Genomic DNA, 19,026 nt, shown 5'->3' on the forward strand with positions numbered 1-19,026 from the left:
AAATGGGACTCTCACCTCAAAATCAAAACTGTAGAAAAGCTGGAGAAAACCCGGTACCTTCCTCAGGTCCAAACACCGGTGCGACAGAAGGAATCTCTTTACCCTTATGTACACGTGCTCCTCTGTAAAGAGAAAAGGCTGGCATGGTGGAGGAGGACAGCGCTCCCAATCCACAAGCACGGACGACAATTCGTGGAAGCTGCAGTCAGTGAGCGTGCAGCGCTCCGAGCTGGGAGAACAGCCCGGCAACTGCAGAAGGCCTTTGCTCTGAGGCGCGTTCCCATTGCTGCCCACCCTCCCCTTCTCTTGCCCAGGAGGAAAAGCTCAGGCAAGAGCGCACGAGCACAGAGCAGGTGAGGGGATCGACACTCCCCAGGGCTCTGTTTTTCACCCCAGCAGTGACACACGCAGCACGTTCCAGTACCTGGCTTCAGGATCTGCTGTGCCACACGAGCAGCGCAGAGGGTGAGGGAGAAGGTGAACCTGAGGCTTGGCTGCCTGATTCCGTTCTGCACGGCATCCAAGAGATACAGCAACGGCAAGGGCCCAGGGAGAGAAGCCTGAAGCACAGCCCAAATGAACACAGCGGGAGCACAAAGACATCGATCAGCTTCCGGGACATTTCACAGGTCACACAGGTAAGAGCCCCAGTTCAGCGTCAGGATCAAAACACCCGGAGACCTGTGAGAAAGAAACCGAACTGCAGCCGGCTAAAAGCCGTCCCTGCCTCAAACTCCTTCAAACAACTTGTTCACGAGGAGCCAGGGATTGATTCAATACTCACCAGCCCATCTGGCCAAGGTCAGAGCTCTGTGCCCACCCAGGACACGGCAGCCAGCAGGGACCCTTCTCCCACTCTCCAGCACGGACCTGTGAAGCCAGGGAGAAGTTTACGGAGCAGCAACAGCCAGAAGATGCTCTCTACTTCCATATGCTCTCTGATCGATCATTCCCAAGGAAAGTCCCCACGGATCGGAAGCAACCACCTCTCATTTTTCCTCCCCAATCATCACTGCCTTGCCTTTCTGTGCGTTTCCTCCCGTGCCCATCCCCAGAGCACATTAAGTCCATCTTTTGTTCCCAACCGCAGCTCTCCAGCACAAATGCCACTCCTCACACACACAAAGCAAACAGTCATCTGCTTCAGCTTTTGGCTTAGAAAGTAAAAACCTCAGTGCGTCCGGCTATGTGATTAAAACACGGAGACACACGGGTGGACATAGATGGAAAGCTTTTCAGGAGAGAAAAGAGCTGATTCGCTAGCACGCTTCCATACAGCTTCAGAAAAATCAGAATCCACAGCAACTCCTAAGACCCCTGCTGAGGAACCCAGCCCTCCTGGGAACACCCAATTCAGCAGCCACGGGAAAAGGATGGGAGAAGCCAAGCTTGGGGTGAAAAAAAGATGACATCAATACAGCAGCCTGTAAAAAGCCTTCACACAGCAACAGTGGGAACCAGTCCCATTTGCTCCGTCCCTGCTTTTTGGGATGACACAAACAGGAAATGAAAACACGTGAAACACAAGGCACACCTATAGGGTGTACCAGGTGCTCCTTTTGGCAGCGTGGACGACAAAGGTCTCTCTCTGCGCACTTACAGGCAGCCCGGTTGCAATCCATCCTTAGCCCAAGCCTTCCTCGCCTCCCATTCGCCAGCGCTCTGCTCTGGCCTTTGGAGCGCTGGCCCCGTCCTCCCGCAGCAGCACGGCACCGGAACACAGCGAGGCAAAGCGTGCCGGAGCCGCCCGTGCTGTCAGCGTACCTGTCAGCTCCCGGCGGTGGGCAACTCCGGCCCTGCGGGCAAGGGGGAGACGGCTCGGGCACCTCCAGCGGCTGCTCTGCCCCGATGCTTTCGCGTTCTCCTGCATTTCCCTGCAGCGGAGGGGGTCCGGGACGGGGGCGGATCGTGTCAGAGTGGAGACGGCGGGGAAGCTCGGGGAGGCGGCGGGGAGGCGGCGGGACGAGACGGGGACGCGGCGGGACGGCGACGACTCGCTTGACCTTCCAAAGATGGCGGCAGGAGGGGCGGGGAAAGCCGGGGCCCCGCTCCGCCGCCCGCGCGCCGCCCCGGCGGCATTTTCCGGCACGCGGTCGCTTCCAGCGTCTAGAGAGGGACGCGCGCGGGGATCGGGAAAGGGGAGTGCAGCCCTGTTCCGACGCCGCTCGCCCGCCGCCCGCCGCCCCCGGCCCGTGAGCGCTGCGACCGCGCCTCCGCCGCCCGCCGAAAGCGGCCCCGCCGGGCCGCCCTCGCCGCTGCCGTTCTTCTCGGTCATCGGGTCCCTTTGCTCTCCCGAATCTCCTTCACCCCTCCCCTCTATTTACAGACACCGCCCCGCTTGCCGCTCGCTCCCGCGCCTCGCCCTTCCCACGCTCGGCGGCCGTCCTTCCCCCCTCAGCCGGCACCCAGCGGCGAGGGGCAGGGCGCTGGCTGGGGGCGGCTGCAGTACCGCTCTCTGTCCACAAGGCGGCAGCACCGCCGCCGCCGGCCACAGCCGGGGGCTGCCGCTCGCCCGGAGGGAAGGGAGGCAGAAAAGAACAGGGGCGATCCCCTTGGAAAAATCCTGAAAAATAAATGGCCCAAAACCACCCGCACGCAAACTAAAACACACTGCCTCTAACCCAATAAAACCCCTCCAAAATCCTTTTCTTTTAAACTCTCTAGAACTATCTTTCATATTTATACTTTTCACATTCCCATTTATCATGTATATTGATGCATGATGCTATTTCGATTTTATATTAAATATCTTCCTATGACTTCTATTTATTTATATTTTATCTTTTTATATATCCAGATATATTAATATACATTTCTATATTTATATTCAAAAAATAGTTCTGTTATTTAAAATAAAAGCCCTGCCTGTAACCAAATTCTAGCTCTAGGATATTAATATTAACGATCTCTTATTTAAAAGAAAAATGCTGCCTGAAACCCGCCCGCCCGCGGCGCAAGTGTGGCAACAGCCCGTGTCCGCAGTACTGGCAAGGCCGCGGGAAATCCCGGCGGGGCGGCGCCTGCGTGGCGCGCGGGCAGTGCAGCACGCGGACCACGATTTTCCCGCGCTTTTTTTTTTTTTTTTTTTTTTTTTTCTATCCGCCATATTGAGAAGGTCAAGAATGTCCCGGCCGCCGCGACACTTCCAAGATGGCGGCCGCGTGAGGCCCCTGGGAAGAGAGAGGCGATTATGCCGATGCCTGTCGGCGCCCGCTGAAAACCTGACCGCCTGCGGAGCCGCTGAGCTCACAGCCCGTGGCCACGACACGGGAAAGAGCGTAAAAAATCCCGCGGGGACGGCGCCGGCGTCAGGGTGGCGTGCAGGCAGTGCAGTAAACAGACCGTGGTCCTCCTTTTTCCCGCCCTTTTTGCCGCCATATTGGGAAGGTCAAGCGAGTCCGCGACAACCCACTCCCAAGATGGCGGCCGCGGGAGGACCTCGGGCGAGGGCTGCAGTCCCGCATTCTGGCCACAAGGCGGCGGCACTGCCGCCCGCCTTGGGGCTGCAGGCGGGGAAGGCGCGCAAAGAAGGACAGGCGCGACCCCCTTCCAAACATCCTCTGCAATAAATGCCCCTAAACAGCCCGCACGAAAAAAACACCAACAAAGAAAACCCTGCCTCTAACCCAATAAGAACCAAAATAAAAAAATCTTTTCTTTTAAACTAGTTTTCAATCTATTTTATTCTTATGTTTCATATTTATATTCACAGTTTGATTTAGAATGTATATTCATGTATAACGATAATTTTATCATTTCTTACATTCTTTCCTATTGCTTATAATTTATTTTATTTTATATTTTATACATATCTTAAGATATTGATTACATATTTCTATATTTAGATTAATATTTCTAAAAGGTTTATATTGTTTATAATAAAACCCCTGCCTCTACCCCAGTCAAAACCTAAAAAAAACCCCCTTTCTTCTGAACTGTGTTTAAATTTATCTATGTTTTTCGCATTTATATTGAAATTTGCATTGTAAATGTAGATTGATGTATGGTGTTATTTATATTCTATCTCTTCCTATTACTTATTTTTATTTACACTTTATATTTTTTATCTATCTTTATACATTGATTATCTATTTCTATTTTTAGAATTATATCAAAATAAAATGTATATTCATATTTTTTAAAATAAAAACCCTGCCTCTAACCAAATAAAGACCAAATAAGCCCTTTCTAATTTATTTTATTTATATTTTTAATTTTTATAATAAAAGCCCTGCCTACTACCAAAGAGAAAATTTAAAAAACCCCTTTATTTTAAACTATATTTGAATATTTTTCTATTTATGCTTTTGATATTTACATTTATAGTTTCTTACATATTATATTACAGTATATTGATGTACTATATTTAGATATATAAAATATATGACATGTCATGTGGTATAATAAGACATATACAGTATAATATCCATTATGTATTGTATCAATTTCTATGATTTTGTATTTTATATCTATCTACATATATTAATTATACATTTCTATATTGATATTTTCTATGGATTTGATTTATATGTATAATCTATATTCATATGTACTTATATAAACATACTCTAAAATACTCTATAGAGTATAAAATACTCTATATCAAACATTATAACATCTTACGGTGATAGATGATATTATTTATGTTACATGTTCTATTTATATGTATTCTATTTATATTTAAAATGGAAGTTTTATATTCCCATTTTTATATTTCTAGATTTGTTTTCTTACATTATAGTTATAGTTATAATTTTGCATTTAAGATCCAATACCTAAAACTAAAATGCCAATACAAACAGCAACAAATTCCCACCCATACCGTCCAAAAATATTAGAATGGCTCCACCAGCCAACCGACTACCAGCAAAAAAAACCCACACTACACTCTTTTCACTAACAATTCTTATCACATCACAAAAATTAAACAAAAATGAAAAAAACCCCTATAGAATCCCACACAGCAAATCACAAAAACCACTAAAAAGAAAAAAAAAATCCAACTAACTTACTAAACTCCAAACCCTACAACAGACCCTGAACGTTACTAAAAAAAAAAAAAAAAAAAATCCAAAACTCTACCTCAACACTAACTCATAAAGAGAACCCAATACGCTATAAAATAAACTTTAAAAACCACCAAACCAATTACCGATATAAAAAAATCTAAACCACTAAGAAACAAAAAAATCACCACCCAAATAAAATAACTACCCAAAAAATCCACCATATAAACAACCATGTTCCCAAAAATAAAACGAATAAAAACCAGCAACCAAATACATCAAACTACAAAAAATTATAAAAACTTAAATTAACAACAACAAAAAAATGATTCCTAACTCAATAAACCCATAATGCCTCAAACCATCATCAAAACTAAAATACCACCTGGAAATAAACACCAAGCCAAAAGATAAATGTAACCATAAACAATATCTCCCAGATTCTCTGCAACAACAAAACATACACGACAATCAAACATACCAAATGAATAAAACCTCTATAATACAATAAACAATAATGCAATCATCAATATTACGAAAACCTCACTAATTAACTACAGGACACTGCCTCAAACCCACCAAAACGAACACTACATACTCACGCTAATAAAAGCCACCACAATCCAATTAAAAACCTAACCGCTACTTCATGCCACGACCCATAAAAAACATTGTAAACCTTAAAATATATAATTTTAAATTATCTTTTTATAATATAAAAATATTATTTAAAAATCCAACCAAAAAAATCAAAACAAATCAAAAAAAAAAAAAAAAATCCAACAAATTCCACAAAAATAAAATCCAACAACAAAACTCAATCCAAATAAATCCTTGCCATCAGCACCTGAACCAAGAACCATAACATTCAAGAAGTACACCATGTCCCTTAGCATACGCCAACCACGAACAAAATAAAACGATACAACCAATTCCTAAGAACCACTTCCAAACCGCTACACCAAGGACCTTCGGAAAATGAAAAGCCGCGCTGCCGGCACCGGGCGGAGCGCGGCTCCCGGCAGGAAAGCGGCTCCTGCGGCAGGCAGAGGCGGCGCCGCGCCGGGAGACCCCCGCCCGCTCCCCCTGCCCGGCGGGGCCGGCACCGGGTCCAGGGGGCCCCGGCGGCGCCCGAGCCCCGCGCCCGGAGCGGACGGAGCGGCCGGCACCGGCCGGCACCGGCGCAGCGCCCGCGCCGCCTCTCCCGCCCGCCGGCCCGGCAAAGCTCCCCGCGGCTCCGCACGCCTCGCTCCGGCGCGGCTCCGGCAGTCCCGCGCCAGCCCGGCCGCGCCCAAGTCCCCTTCCACCTCGGCAGCTCCCCAGGCAACGCCAGCAGCTCCCGCGCCACAGCCTTGGCTGCCGGGCCAGGGGCAGAAGAAGCGCCCTCCAATGCAGCGGCACAGCCCGATTCCAACCCTTCAAACGCTGCGAGAGCTGCAGCCTCCTTCAATTCAACCCCCGGAACTTACGCCACACTCAGGTGCTCGCCTCACTTCAACAAGGGCAAATAAATGTGTTCTCCCCTTCAGTTTCAGCCCCTATAAGAGCAGAAAAGAAGGGCTTGTCCTCAAATGAAATCCCTCAAGTTGTGGGAATCTTTCAAACCAGAGGGTTTTGGGAAAGCTGCAAAAGGCAGGCCTCAGAAACAGCAGAACTGCGATTCGAGCTAAGCATAAGACTTGTCAGCAGAAAAATTATATAAGAAGTAGAGGTTAACTACAAATAGAACAATGGGCTGTGTATTATCGCTTGTCTGGAATAACTCCCTAAGCCACAGAAAAGTGTATCTAGCGAGATGTTAGGAAGTTCTAAGCTTAAGAATGGAGCCCTGTGCATTGTGTTTTAAGGCTTACGAGCAGGCATTGCATTGGAAAAAAGCGAGCGTTGTTTTAACCAAAGGTACGTGTGCTTGCAGTGGTGGGATAGAACGGGTGTCAATATGCTTTTGCTTCGTGTGACTGGTCAAAAAACTTTAAAGTAAATTCTAACATTAACTTCTTGGTCTGCTGGCGGGGATGTGAGCTGCTGGCACCTTCCCGTTGTCATAACCATGTCATGAGAGTGATGCAAAAAAATAAAACAGCTCGAGACGCCTTCCTCAGCAGTCCCGTCCCGTTCCTGATTTGTACATAGACCCCCGGCTGGCGACAGAAATGATGGGGAAAGGGGGATTTTTACCTCCATCCAAATCCTTTAAAAGTAGGGACAACAGGGCTGCCCACCCAAATTTAAACCTTAGGGTGATGAAAATGGTGTGGGGGTGGTTACCCTCAAATCAAACCCATCATACGACAACAATATTTCCCCCCTTCCATTTAAAATAGAACACAGGGATTCCCTGACACCCCTGGGATACCCCTAACATCCTGGAAAAGGCAGGTTTTCCTTCAATCAATACCCTCAAAACCACAGGTGAAAGGGGATCCCCCACCAGTTCAGACACGGTCAATAATGGAAGACAAGTCGCTACCCTCAATTTGAATTTCTTTTGTACTCAAAATACTTTTTTTTTTTTTTTTCCTTTTTTTTTTTTTTCTGGGAGCACCGGGGAGGGATTGGCAAGATGAAATTTAAAAGGGAAAGGAGAAATGTCCCCGCTACAAATGCACATGGGCTCACCTGTTTGGCTGCCGCTACCCGGCACAAAGGTTTGTTCCTCGGCACCTCCTCTGAGCAATGCTCCAGGTATCCAAGTGCGTATCCAGGTGATCCCGCAGACCCTGTCCGAAGCTGTCACCGTCCCTGCAAGGACAGCCCCAGGAGCCGCCCATAAACTCCTCTTCTCCAGCAGCTCCCTGTAAAATCAGCTGAGGCAAAGCCCCTAAAACAGCCGCCGGCAGGAGCCGGCCCCTCCTTATCCTCACAGTTCACACCTGGGGCTGCTCTGGCTTTCTTTCCAAATGAATTTAGAGACAAATTCCTATTTTTACCAATACCTATAAAAACGAAGCACTTGACAGGATGTAGTATTCTACACACCCCCCTCCCTGTGCATTTTGGGGCAGCTTTGGGTCCCTCGGGGGGACGGCACCCGGCAGGACCCCCCCTCATTCGCCACCCACCTGCTCCTCCGCCGCAGCGTGCGTCCCTCTCCTACGGACCTCGGGGTGCCCCAAATGACACCAGAGCCCCGAGTCTTCACCCCTTTTTCCTGGCCCCCAAAGAAGGCACAGAACGAGTCTTAACTGCCCCGGCCAGCAGCCCAGCACTTGCTTCCATCCCTTTCCACATGTACATCCCCCCCGAAAGGGACTCTGCCGCAACGAGAAAGGGGGCCAGCCCCCAGAAGGGTCGAAGCTCCTGCCCAGCCTCGCTGTCACGGGCGAGGGGCAGAGAGAGGGAGCGGCAGAGACGGCGGGGACGCGGCACGGACGGCACGGCACCGAGCGGGGGCCGCTCTCAGCGCGATGCCGGCAAAGCCGCAGGTCCGGCGGGGCCGGGCGGGGTTTGACCGGCACGGGGGGATCCGCCGAGAGCCTCCGGCCCCGTGCGGGGGGACTCCCGCAAGGGCCCGGGGCCGCCGGGCTCCGGCCCTCTGGGCTTTATGCTCCGGCGCCCCCGGCCCCGCGGCTGCGGGGAAAGAAGGAACGGGGCGACGGGAAGAAAAGAGGGACAGCAGGGCGTGAGAAAGGGTAGGGAGGGAGGGAGGTCGGGCTCCGGAGGAAAGCGGGAGGGCAAGGGAAAGGCCGGGAGCGGGGAAGAGGGACGGTGCACAGAGGAGGGAGAGAAGAGGAATAGAACGGAGGAGCGGGATAGGGACAGAGCAGGAAGGAGTGGGGGGGGGGGGGGGGGCGCGGGGTGTCGGGTTTGGGAGGGAGAGGAGAGGAGGGGAGGGTCTGCGGACAAAGAACAGGAATACGGGGAGGAGGAAGGAAGGATGGAGGGGGGGACGAGAGGGGAGGCCGAAAAGGGAGAGAAAGGGGTCGGCTTTGGGGAGAGCGGGAAATGGGGGAAAGAGAGAAAGAAGAGGAATACGGGGAGGAAGAAGGAGGGGTAGAGAGCGGGACAGGACGGGGAGCCTCAGAGAGCGCCGACTCCACCCGAGCCCGCCCCGGCGGCCCGCCCTGCTCGGGATGCTGCGCTCGGCGGAGCTCGGCTCGGTTCGGCCCCACTCGGCTCCTCGCCTACACTCGGGCTGTTCTCCGCTAGACTCGGCTGGATTCGCCTCTTCGGCGCAGCTCGGCTGGCCTCAACTCGGAGCCGCTCGCTCCGTTCGGCTCCGCTCGGCTCCATTCACCTCCGTTCGGCTCCGCTCGGCTCCATTCACCTCCGCTCGGCTCCGCTCGGCTCCGCTCGGCTCCATTCACCTCCGCTCGGCTCCGTTCGGCTCCGCTCGGCTCCATTCACCTCCGCTCGGCTCCGCTCGGCTCCCCGCGGCAGCGCGCCTCCCGCGCACGCGCACAGCTCGCCGCTCTCCTGCCGCCGAGCCCCGCGCCCGGCCCGGCCGGCGCACGGAAACCCCCGCGCCACATCAGACCCAGCAGTTTCTGCGCTAAACCCTTTCTGTCCTAGAAGGAGATAACTTCTCTACCTCCTTCGTCTCCTCAGTTTTCTTCTTTGATTTCAAAATCAGAGTTACAAAAACCTACTCACAACTACAAGATTTAGTAAGTAGCCAATAATGTAGTCCCGTCAATTTCATAACCTAAAGAACACGTCATACTTATGGTTCCACAATTAAAAAAAAAAAAAAAAAATCACACAAGAGTCCTACTCACTGTGTCAAGCCTTATTTAAAACACACCAAAAAAAAAAAAAAAAAACCTGTGATAAACTGTGGTAACTTGTTTGTTCATCAAAAGAATTAGAATATTAAAGGGGGAAATATAAAATTAAAGTATAAGGGACCAGCTTGCTTGTTAGAAGATAGGGGAAGTATCTGTGAAGTTGGGAAACAGGAAGCAACTGCTACAAACCGCAAGGCTATAGACATATTGCAAGGCGCAAGACCACAAATATGATTAATCATCATATAGGGAGCTTTTCTTAGCTTCTTTTGCAGACACAGGCTAAGGATGTTGGGGGATGGCCGGAGCTGATTGTGAAATCAGCGACTACCGGGCGGCGGTCACCGGAGTGGACGGCATGGGAGTGCTCCGGGTACGCCCATCACTGTCCGGAGCCGATTGTGAAATCAGCGATCACCTGCCTCGACACAACGCAGAGACGATGCAGAGGGATGCTCAAGCTACGCCCACCGCTATCGCAAGAGACGCGAATGAAGAAACCTCCAAGAAACTATAAAAGAGACTGAACAAGGGGAGTGGGGTGTGGGGCACTGCAGTGTGGGACACTGCAGGAGGGGCGGTTTGGAGACCCCTACCCACCCAGCGCTGTTTTGCTTGCTACTGCTTGCTGTAATTAATAAAATTCTAATTGACCTTAAAAAGGCTGAATCAAATTATTCGCCTCAATTTATCACAATTTGGTGCTGTGACTCGGATAAAGGAAACCCGGGAGGGAGGCCCCACTAGGGTGAGGCGCCCCACCGCCTTTTTGCGGTGGACCTAAGGGGGGGCTTCCTCCTTGGGCCTTTACCGACGAACCTAAAACTCAGTAGCAAGCAAAGGTACCCCCGTTAATCTTTGTGCACGAAGAACCGCGGAAGAGTGAACACGCAGGAAGCGTAAGTAGCCCCCGGTGGGCCTCTTTTTCCCGGTGGGTGGTGGGCCTCCTTTTTCCAGGGTTGGGTGACGTAGGAGGGGAGAGCTGCAACCCCTCGGCGTCGAGTTACCCTCGGTGGGGAGGCTCCTGGGTTAGGAGGAGAGCAAGCGGGCCTAACCCAGACGTGGAGGTGGACTGCGTCAAAGTTCCTGGGGCAGGGGATCCCCGGAGAAACTTCCCCAAGTTTCGGCTTACTAATTTAACATATGTGTTCAGTGGGCCCCGTAAAAGCGGGCTCCGGAGTGTGTGTGTGAGAGGGACAAAGCCTCGACCCCGGAAACGGGGTCTTTAAGAGTCGTTTAGGGGTGTGTAGTCCCGGGGTGATTGAGGTGAATAAGAAGACACACAGGGCGAAGCCCCGGTCGAGAAACGGAGGCGCCGGAAAGACGTGAGTAGTCCGGTCTGCTCGGTCGCTCGGTCAGGGGTGGGAGTCCTGGAGTGCAGCGAATGCGAACGTGTGTGTGAGAGGGGAACTGGCAGCTCAGATTCCCCAAGTGAGTGTGGGCCCCATAGTAGTGCGTTTCCCATATCCGGCGACGGAGTGGGCCACGAATTGGGGGAAGCGACTGTCGTATTGTTTGTGTTGAGTGTGAGAAGGCACTCTAGAAGATGGGTCAGAGAAAAAGTAAATCTGCTGAACCCATGGGTGGGAGAATTTCGGTAAAACTTCCACCAGGCTTAACGGTAAAGTATTGGGATGCCTTTCCTTCTAGAAAAGGAAAAGATAGGGTTAAAATGATCCATTATTGTATGAAAATTTGGGGGGAGTAAACGGATAGGGGAAGACCAGCTGTATTGGCCCGTGTTTGGGTCGTTTGAGGATTGGATCTGTCAAGCTCTAATATAGATATATTAACTCCAAAGAGCCCTTTAACCAAGAGGAGAGCGAATATGCAGCTCTTTGGATAGTGGGAGAGATTGAAGAAAGCTTTCCAGTTGTATTCAGGGGTGGACCCCAATACCCCAGAGGGTGAGACACTTTTGAAGGTGCATTTTGTGGTCGATTCTTGGGTGGACATTCGGAAGAAGTTGGAGGGGTTGGAGGGATGGCAGGCGAGAGGATTGGATGAGTTGTTGTGAGAGGCTCAAAAGGTGTGTGTTGGGAGAGAGGATGAGAGTTTTTAAAAAGCAGTCTGGAATCGTGTTAGCAGCAGTGGGGGGGGACAGCGGAGTCCCTGGTGGGGGGAACTGGAGGTCAGTCCAGAGGTCAGACTGACGCCCAGCAAAGTTGGTTTGAAGGGAAGTCGAGAGTTGGTTTGAAGGGAAGTCGAGAGGTGGAGAGAGCATTGTCTGTTTCTATTGTGGGAAGAAGGGACACATGAGGAGAGAGTGTCGGCAGAGGATTGCTGATGAGGAACAGTTCAAAGAAGATTAGGGGGGTCGGGGGCTCTATCTGCTGGGGACAAGAGAAAGAACAGAGCCCCTGGTAAAATTAAAAATAGATCCCCAGCAACAAGAATATGAGTTCCTTGTGGACTCAGGGGCGGAGAGATCAACCGTCCAGACCCTTCCCCAAGGGTGTAAGATTTCACCTGAGATAATACAGGTGATTGGGGCCAAAGGGGAACCCTTTGGAGTACCTGTAATTAAGGATGTACTCTTAGAAAGTGATTCTAAATTAGGAATTGGGTCATTTTTACTAGTTCCAGAAGCAGATTATAATCTATTAGGGAGAGATTTGATGGTCGAGTTGGGGATAGGGATAGAGGCAAAAAAGGGAGAACTAACAGTAAAACTATATCCTCTCCGGGCTGAAGACGAAAAAAAAAAAGAGATTAACCCGGAAGTTTGGTATACCCCCGACAGTGTGGGGAAATTAAATATTGAACCCTTTGAGGTAACTATCAGAAACCCAGAAATCCCTGTCAGGATTCGGCAATATCCCATACCCAAAGAGGGGAGGGAAGGACTAAAAACAGAAATAAAGAGACTTTTGGAAAAGGGACTTTTAGAACCCTGTATGTCCCCTTTCAATACCCCCATCCTGCCGGTAAAGAAACTGAATGGCAGTTACAGATTGGTGCATGACTTGCGGGAAATTAATAAAAGAACAGTTGAAAGATTCCCGGTCGTAGCCAATCCACATACTATTTTAAGCCAACTTGGCCCAGAAAACCAGTGGTATAGTGTGATAGATCTTAAAGATGCTTTTTGGGCCTGTCCCCTTAAGGAAACCTCTAGAGATTATTTTGCCTTTGAATGGGAAGACCCGGATACACATAGAAAACAACAATTGAGGTGGACTGTCCTTCCCCAGGGGTTTACCGAATCCCCAAATTTGTTTGGGCAAGCTCTGGAACAAATATTGGCAGAATATTCACAGGGGGAGGGGATTGTGCTTGTACAATATGTAGATGATTTATTAATTGCAGGGAAAGAAGAAGAAAGAGTAAGGGAAGAAACTATAAAACTCCTAAATTATTTAAGCCTTAAGAGACTCAAAGTTTCAAAGTCGAAATTACAATTTGTGGAAGAGGAAGTTAAATACCTCGGACACTGGCTGACTCAGGGGACTAAGAAATTGGATACTGATAGAGTCCAAGGAATACTTTCCCTGGAAGCCCCAAAAACTAAAAGGCAGGTTCGGCAGTTACTGGGACTTTTTGGGTATTGCAGACAATGGATTGAAAATTTTAGTGGGAAAGTTAAATTTCTGTATGAAAAATTAACAACAGACGGGCTATTAAAGTGGAGCCCTGAGGATGAGACCCAGTTAAAATCATTGAAAAGTGAACTGGTCAATGCCCCTGTTCTCAGCCTCCCGGATCTAAAAAGACCATTCTTTTTATTCATTAATGTCAATGAAGGGGTGGCGTACGGGGTGTTAGCCCAGGAATGGGCTGGAGAAAAAAAAAAAAAAAAAAAAAAAAAAACAAAACAAAAAAAAAAAAACCAGTGGCATATCTTTCAAAGCTTCTCGACCCTGTTAGCCGAGGGTGGCCTGCCTGTCTGCAATCAATAGTGGCTGCTGCCCTTTTGGTAGAAGAAGCAGGAAAGATAACTTTTGGGAGTGAACTGAAGGTTTTATCTCCTCATAACATTCGTGGAGTACTACAACAAAAAGCGGATAAATGGATAACAGATGCCAGACTCCTAAAGTATGAAGGCATCCTAATTTCTTCTCCTAGGTTAAGTATTGAAACCACAAGCTTAAAAAATCCAGCCCAGTTTCTGTATGGGGAACCAGTTGTGGGACTAACTCATGATTGTCCTTTGCAAATAGAGGAACAAACAAAAATAAGACCAGACCTCGAAGAGGAGGAGGAATTAGAGGAAGGATATCGATATTATGTAGATGGGTCCTCTCGGGTCCTTGAAGGGAAAAGGAAATCTGGGTATGCTATTGTGGATGGGAAGATTTTTAAGAAAATAGAATCTGGTCCTCTTAGCCCCAGCTGGTCAGCACAAGCATGTGAATTGTATGCAGTACTCAGAGCTTTAGAACTACTAAAAGGAAAAGTTGGGACCATTTATACTGATTCAAAATATGCTTATGGGGTGGTTCATACATTTGGTAAAATCTGGGAAGAAAGGGGTCTTATCAATTCACAGGGAAGGGGGTTGATACATGGGGAATTAATTCTGAAAGTGCTCCAGGCCTTGAGAGGTCCGGAAAGAATAGCTATTGTCCATGTAAAAGGACATCAAGTGGGAATGGGAAGCTCAGTACGGGGAAATAACTTAGCCGACCAGGAGGCGAGAAAGGCAGCTTTAATGAATTTAAAACCATATAAAGGGGGGGGTCACACAAAGGGAAGATTGCTCCACTTGTGGAGCTGACTTAGAGGAAGAACCATGTTGGGCTTGTTGGGATGCATACGGGATTGATTCGATACAGTGTGCCTGTGATAACCCCCAAAAGGAACATTGATGGTGCCACAGACTCATTAATCATGAGTGTGCCTGTGATAACCCCCAAGACAAACATTGCCGGTTCCATGAACCCATTAACCATGTGTTAGCCTTCATGGTACAGGAAAAACAAAAATTAAACCAAATGGGGGTGAAGGAAAAAGAGGGAGGCAAGTAGATACTACCGGACGGGCGGGAGGTACTCCCAAAAGGAATGGCAATAAGGGTCCTGCAAGCAATTCATGAGAAAACCCACTGGGGAACATAAGCCCTGGTTGACCAATTTGCAATTAAATATATGTGCATAGGGATCTATAACCTTGCAAAACAGGTAACCCAACAATGTTTAACCTGTCAAAGAATAAATAAACAACAATTAAGAGAAAGACCAATGGGCGGAAGGGAACTGGCACAACGACCCTTTTCACATTTACCAATAGATTTTACAGAATTACCAAAAGTGGGGAGGTATAAATATTTATTGGTACTGGTAGACCACTTAACCCATTACATGGAAGCTTATCCTACGGCCCGAGCTACTTCGAACACTGTGGTAAAAGTATTATTAGAGCAAATTATCCCCCGGTATGGATTAATTGAGTGTTTAGACTCAGACCGAGGACCCCATTTCACCTCTAAAATTGCAAAAGATGTCCTGACAGCTTTGGGAACTCAATGGAAATATCACACCCCATGGCATCCACAGAGCTCGGGAGGGTGGAAAGGATGAATGGAGAAATAAAAAAAACAACTCACAAAGTTAATGCTGGAAACAAAAATGTCATGGGTTAAGTGCCTACCTCTTGCCTTATTGAACATTCGAACTCAACCCCGAACTGATGTGAGAATCTCCCCATTTGAAATGCTATTTGGAATGCCTTATGATATGGAAGCCCCCCCAGATCACCCCTGCCTTAAAGATTCTCATATTAAATTTTACATCACCCAAATTATGAGCAGAAGGCAGGAATTGAGAAAGAAAGGAGTGTTGGCACAGAGACCACCTCTGGATATCACAATCCATAAGATAAAACCAGGGGATCAAGTACTTATTAAGTCTTGGAAGGAAGATTCCTTAACTCCATGTGGGGAAGGTCCTTTTCTTGTTTTGCTTACCACAGAAACGGCAGTCAGGACGGCCGAAAAGGGGTGGACTCACGCCAGCCGAGTGAAAGGCCCGGTTGCCACAAATAACCAGTGGAGAGTGACTAGCCAGCCTAGGAACTTGAAAGTGACTCTTAAGAAAAACTAATGAACTCTGTGGACATTATCCAAATCAACCATAAGGGGAAGCAAAGGGATACAATTGCAAACTAGCTAAAGACTATATAGTGATTTGTAATAGGAAAGTTGTGGAGATTGTTATCCTTTTGTGTGCTTTATATGTAAAATTTGCCAAGAACGGTGGTGGGTCCATTGCCAGAGGGGAAGACCACCAATTGGGGTTTGTACTGAGTGCTATAAAACTCAGTGAAAACTAACTGAAAACTGTGCTAAGGATAGGAGAATTGGAAAATCGGTGGGTCAGTTTTAGATCTGAGTGGTGGGAAATATTCTTGTTTTCATACTAATGAGCCCACTCCATTTGCTGCTCAGATAATAAAAGGGTGTTGTTGAAAGGAACTGAAGGGGATTCCTTGCAACCCACCTCTGGTCAAAGATAAGAACTGGGAACAGTACAAGGCTAGGCAAGAGCGGAAAAGGGGACGCTCAGGCGAGTCCTGCTGCTGCCGAGAAGATGGTTTACCTCGCGGCTCGAAGCACCCGAGTCGGCGAGCGAGGCAGAGAGGAAAAGGCCAAGCCCCCTCTAAGTGGAACAATGCTGAAATGCTCCAACCACTGCCAGCCGAGTACTAGGATCCCTCAAAGGACCAGTCTAAGTGCCTCCGAAACACCAAGGGAGCAGCAAGCCAAAAAGGGGAAAACAGGATATTACGTAACAAAAACAAGGCTAGGACTCCACCCTTATTGGCAAATTATTAGCTTTCTATTGCTCTGTCCTAGTGGTGTTTCTAGTCAGGACAATGCTGAACACTTTACTTCTAGCCTATGAAGCAGCAAAGCGATTTGATGAACAAAATGGTAAAAGAGAAAATGGGGGATTGTGATAAACTGTGGTAACTTGTTTGTTCATCAAAAGAATTAGAATATTAAAGGGGGAAATATAAAATTAAAGTATAAGGGACCAGCTTGCTTGTTAGAAGATAGGGGAAGTATCTGTGAAGTTGGGAAACAGGAAGCAACTGCTACAAACCGCAAGGCTATAGACATATTGCAAGGCGCAAGACCACAAATATGATTAATCATCATATAGGGAGCTTTTCTTAGCTTCTTTTGCAGACACAGGCTAAGGATGTTGGGGGATGGCCGGAGCTGATTGTGAAATCAGCGACTACCGGGCGGCGGTCACCGGAGTGGACGGCGTGGGAGTGCTCCGGGTACGCCCATCACTGTCCGGAGCCGATTGTGAAATCAGCGATCACCTGCCTCGACACAACGCAGAGACGATGCAGAGGGATGCTCAAGCTACGCCCACCGCTATCGCAAGAGACGCGAATGAAGAAACCTCCAAGAAACTATAAAAGAGACTGAACAAGGGGAGTGGGGTGTGGGGCACTGCAGTGTGGGACACTGCAGGAGGGGCGGTTTGGAGACCCCTACCCACCCAGCGCTGTTTTGCTTGCTACTGCTTGCTGTAATTAATAAAATTCTAATTGACCTTAAAAAGGCTGAATCAAATTATTCGCCTCAATTTATCACAAACCAAACACCCAACCCCGAAAGAAATAGTTCCACAACCAAAACAGAACAAACAAGTAACACTAACTAAAACCACACGTCCACATACGCTCTGTTTATCAGTCACCAACCCGAAAAATCTCTTTTCTACGTAGCTCGTTTGTATACCTCCTCACAACTAACCTTATCCTTTACAAACACTAAATTGCAAATCAAAAAACTTACACGTAACATAAACTCTTCAAGTAACATTTATACACTCATGCCCCAAATGACAGGTAAACCACCAAAAGTCAAATTACTCAAATCATTACAAACAAATACTTGTACAATATTTAGTTACAAAACAACCCCCAAACCACACAAAACCACAAAGAAGTTACCTCAAAACAGCAAACCTACAATTTAAAACAATTAACCCACTAAGACCAAACATAACAATAAGACATAAAAAAAAACAACCAAAAAAAATGAACACCCACCCAAAAATACCCAATCACTCCAACACAAATTTACTTCTCAGGATCAAAATCGTACAACCTTTTAACAACCTAATTCTATTAGTTCTACATCTCTTTTAACACCTAAAATAACTACAACTCACACTTGAACCACATCAAATGAACTTACTTATTAACTAACCAAATGAAACAATAACACATGTATAACGTTAAATAAATTACTGCCAAATATGAACATCTTTAAACATACTACCTTACAAAATAAAACAACTGTTAATTTTTTATTATTCACACACAATCATAAATAGAAAACGTTTTTAAAAATATATAAATTGATGAAATCACAAGAAATCAATTTACAAAAACATTACTAATTCTTTAAAAAAAATTAATCAATCACACATAAAAAATAACTAAATAATATTTTCAAAAATTGAAACATCGCTGAATAACTTAAATCATTATTAAAAACTAAAATACTCATCTTATTAATAATTACTGCTTTTTATCTCCCCTACCGATTTAAATTTTTACATAGAACTCTACAAAAATCCTTAACAAGTAGATTTATAACTTAAATTTTAAAACATATATAGATAAACATACTTAACAGGAGTGATCTACACACCAAACAAGTAAACTAACCAAAAAAACCCTAATAAAATACTAATATATTCATAACACAAAAACCCAAAATCATTAACATAAAAACCCATACGAACACATGAAAATACCGACAGTAAAAAAAAGACGTACCTTAATGAACAATATTTACACCTTAATAATTCATTATAAACTCTTACCAATTAATGATTAACATTACTTGATACCAATAAAATACAAGAAAATGTTACTTTAGCCAATAAGCAGAATAAAATGTTATACCTAATAACTTAAAATCACACTTTATTAAAAATATAAGACAGTAAAGCAACGTATCATAAAAACTCCCATTATTATCACTACACAGATATACATTGATACACATATATCTATATACAGGTAGATCATATACAAAGATGTCATGGTTGGACACTGGCGCAATGCCAGCGTCCCCATGAAAATGCACCTTTTCTAAATAAATGCTGTGAGATGTTATTAGGAACAGAGCAGAGCAGGCCAAGCTTAATAACAAAGGAAAAAAACTTTATTAAACTACTACTAATACAGAAAAACACATAAACTAAATCCAGGATGAAGACCTTTTAAACAAACCTTTCAACAGCAGCATCTGGGATCGATTCCTGTTTTCTCTCTTGTCTCCTAAATTTATTAGCCACAGAGGATGGAGTAAGGAAATCATT

At 46.8% G+C, this 19,026-nt stretch overlaps 2 long non-coding RNA genes across 4 annotated transcripts; one reads left to right on the forward strand and one right to left on the reverse strand.

Annotated features, from left to right (window-relative positions):
• Nucleotides 1-284: 284 nt before the first annotated feature.
• On the reverse strand, nucleotides 285-8,022 carry LOC128813200 (uncharacterized). Its single transcript, XR_008438953.1, has 4 exons — nucleotides 7,626-8,022; nucleotides 6,476-6,544; nucleotides 785-870; nucleotides 285-681 (listed from the first exon to the last, which is right to left on the reverse strand). It is a non-coding gene; the product is annotated as an uncharacterized LOC128813200 (long non-coding RNA).
• Nucleotides 8,023-10,117: 2,095 nt separating this feature from the next.
• On the forward strand, nucleotides 10,118-17,249 carry LOC128813201 (uncharacterized). 3 transcript variants are annotated; one of them, XR_008438955.1, is made up of 2 exons: nucleotides 10,118-10,632; nucleotides 16,837-17,249. It is a non-coding gene; the product is annotated as an uncharacterized LOC128813201 (long non-coding RNA). The 3 variants fall into 3 exon arrangements; XR_008438956.1 differs by having other exon boundaries at nucleotides 16,851-17,249; XR_008438954.1 differs by lacking the exon at nucleotides 10,118-10,632 and adding an exon at nucleotides 10,932-11,058.
• The last annotated feature ends 1,777 nt before the right edge of the window (nucleotides 17,250-19,026 follow it).

Source organism: Vidua macroura, chromosome 12, assembly GCF_024509145.1.
Source record: "Vidua macroura isolate BioBank_ID:100142 chromosome 12, ASM2450914v1, whole genome shotgun sequence".
Taxonomy (NCBI): Eukaryota; Metazoa; Chordata; class Aves; order Passeriformes; family Viduidae; genus Vidua; species Vidua macroura.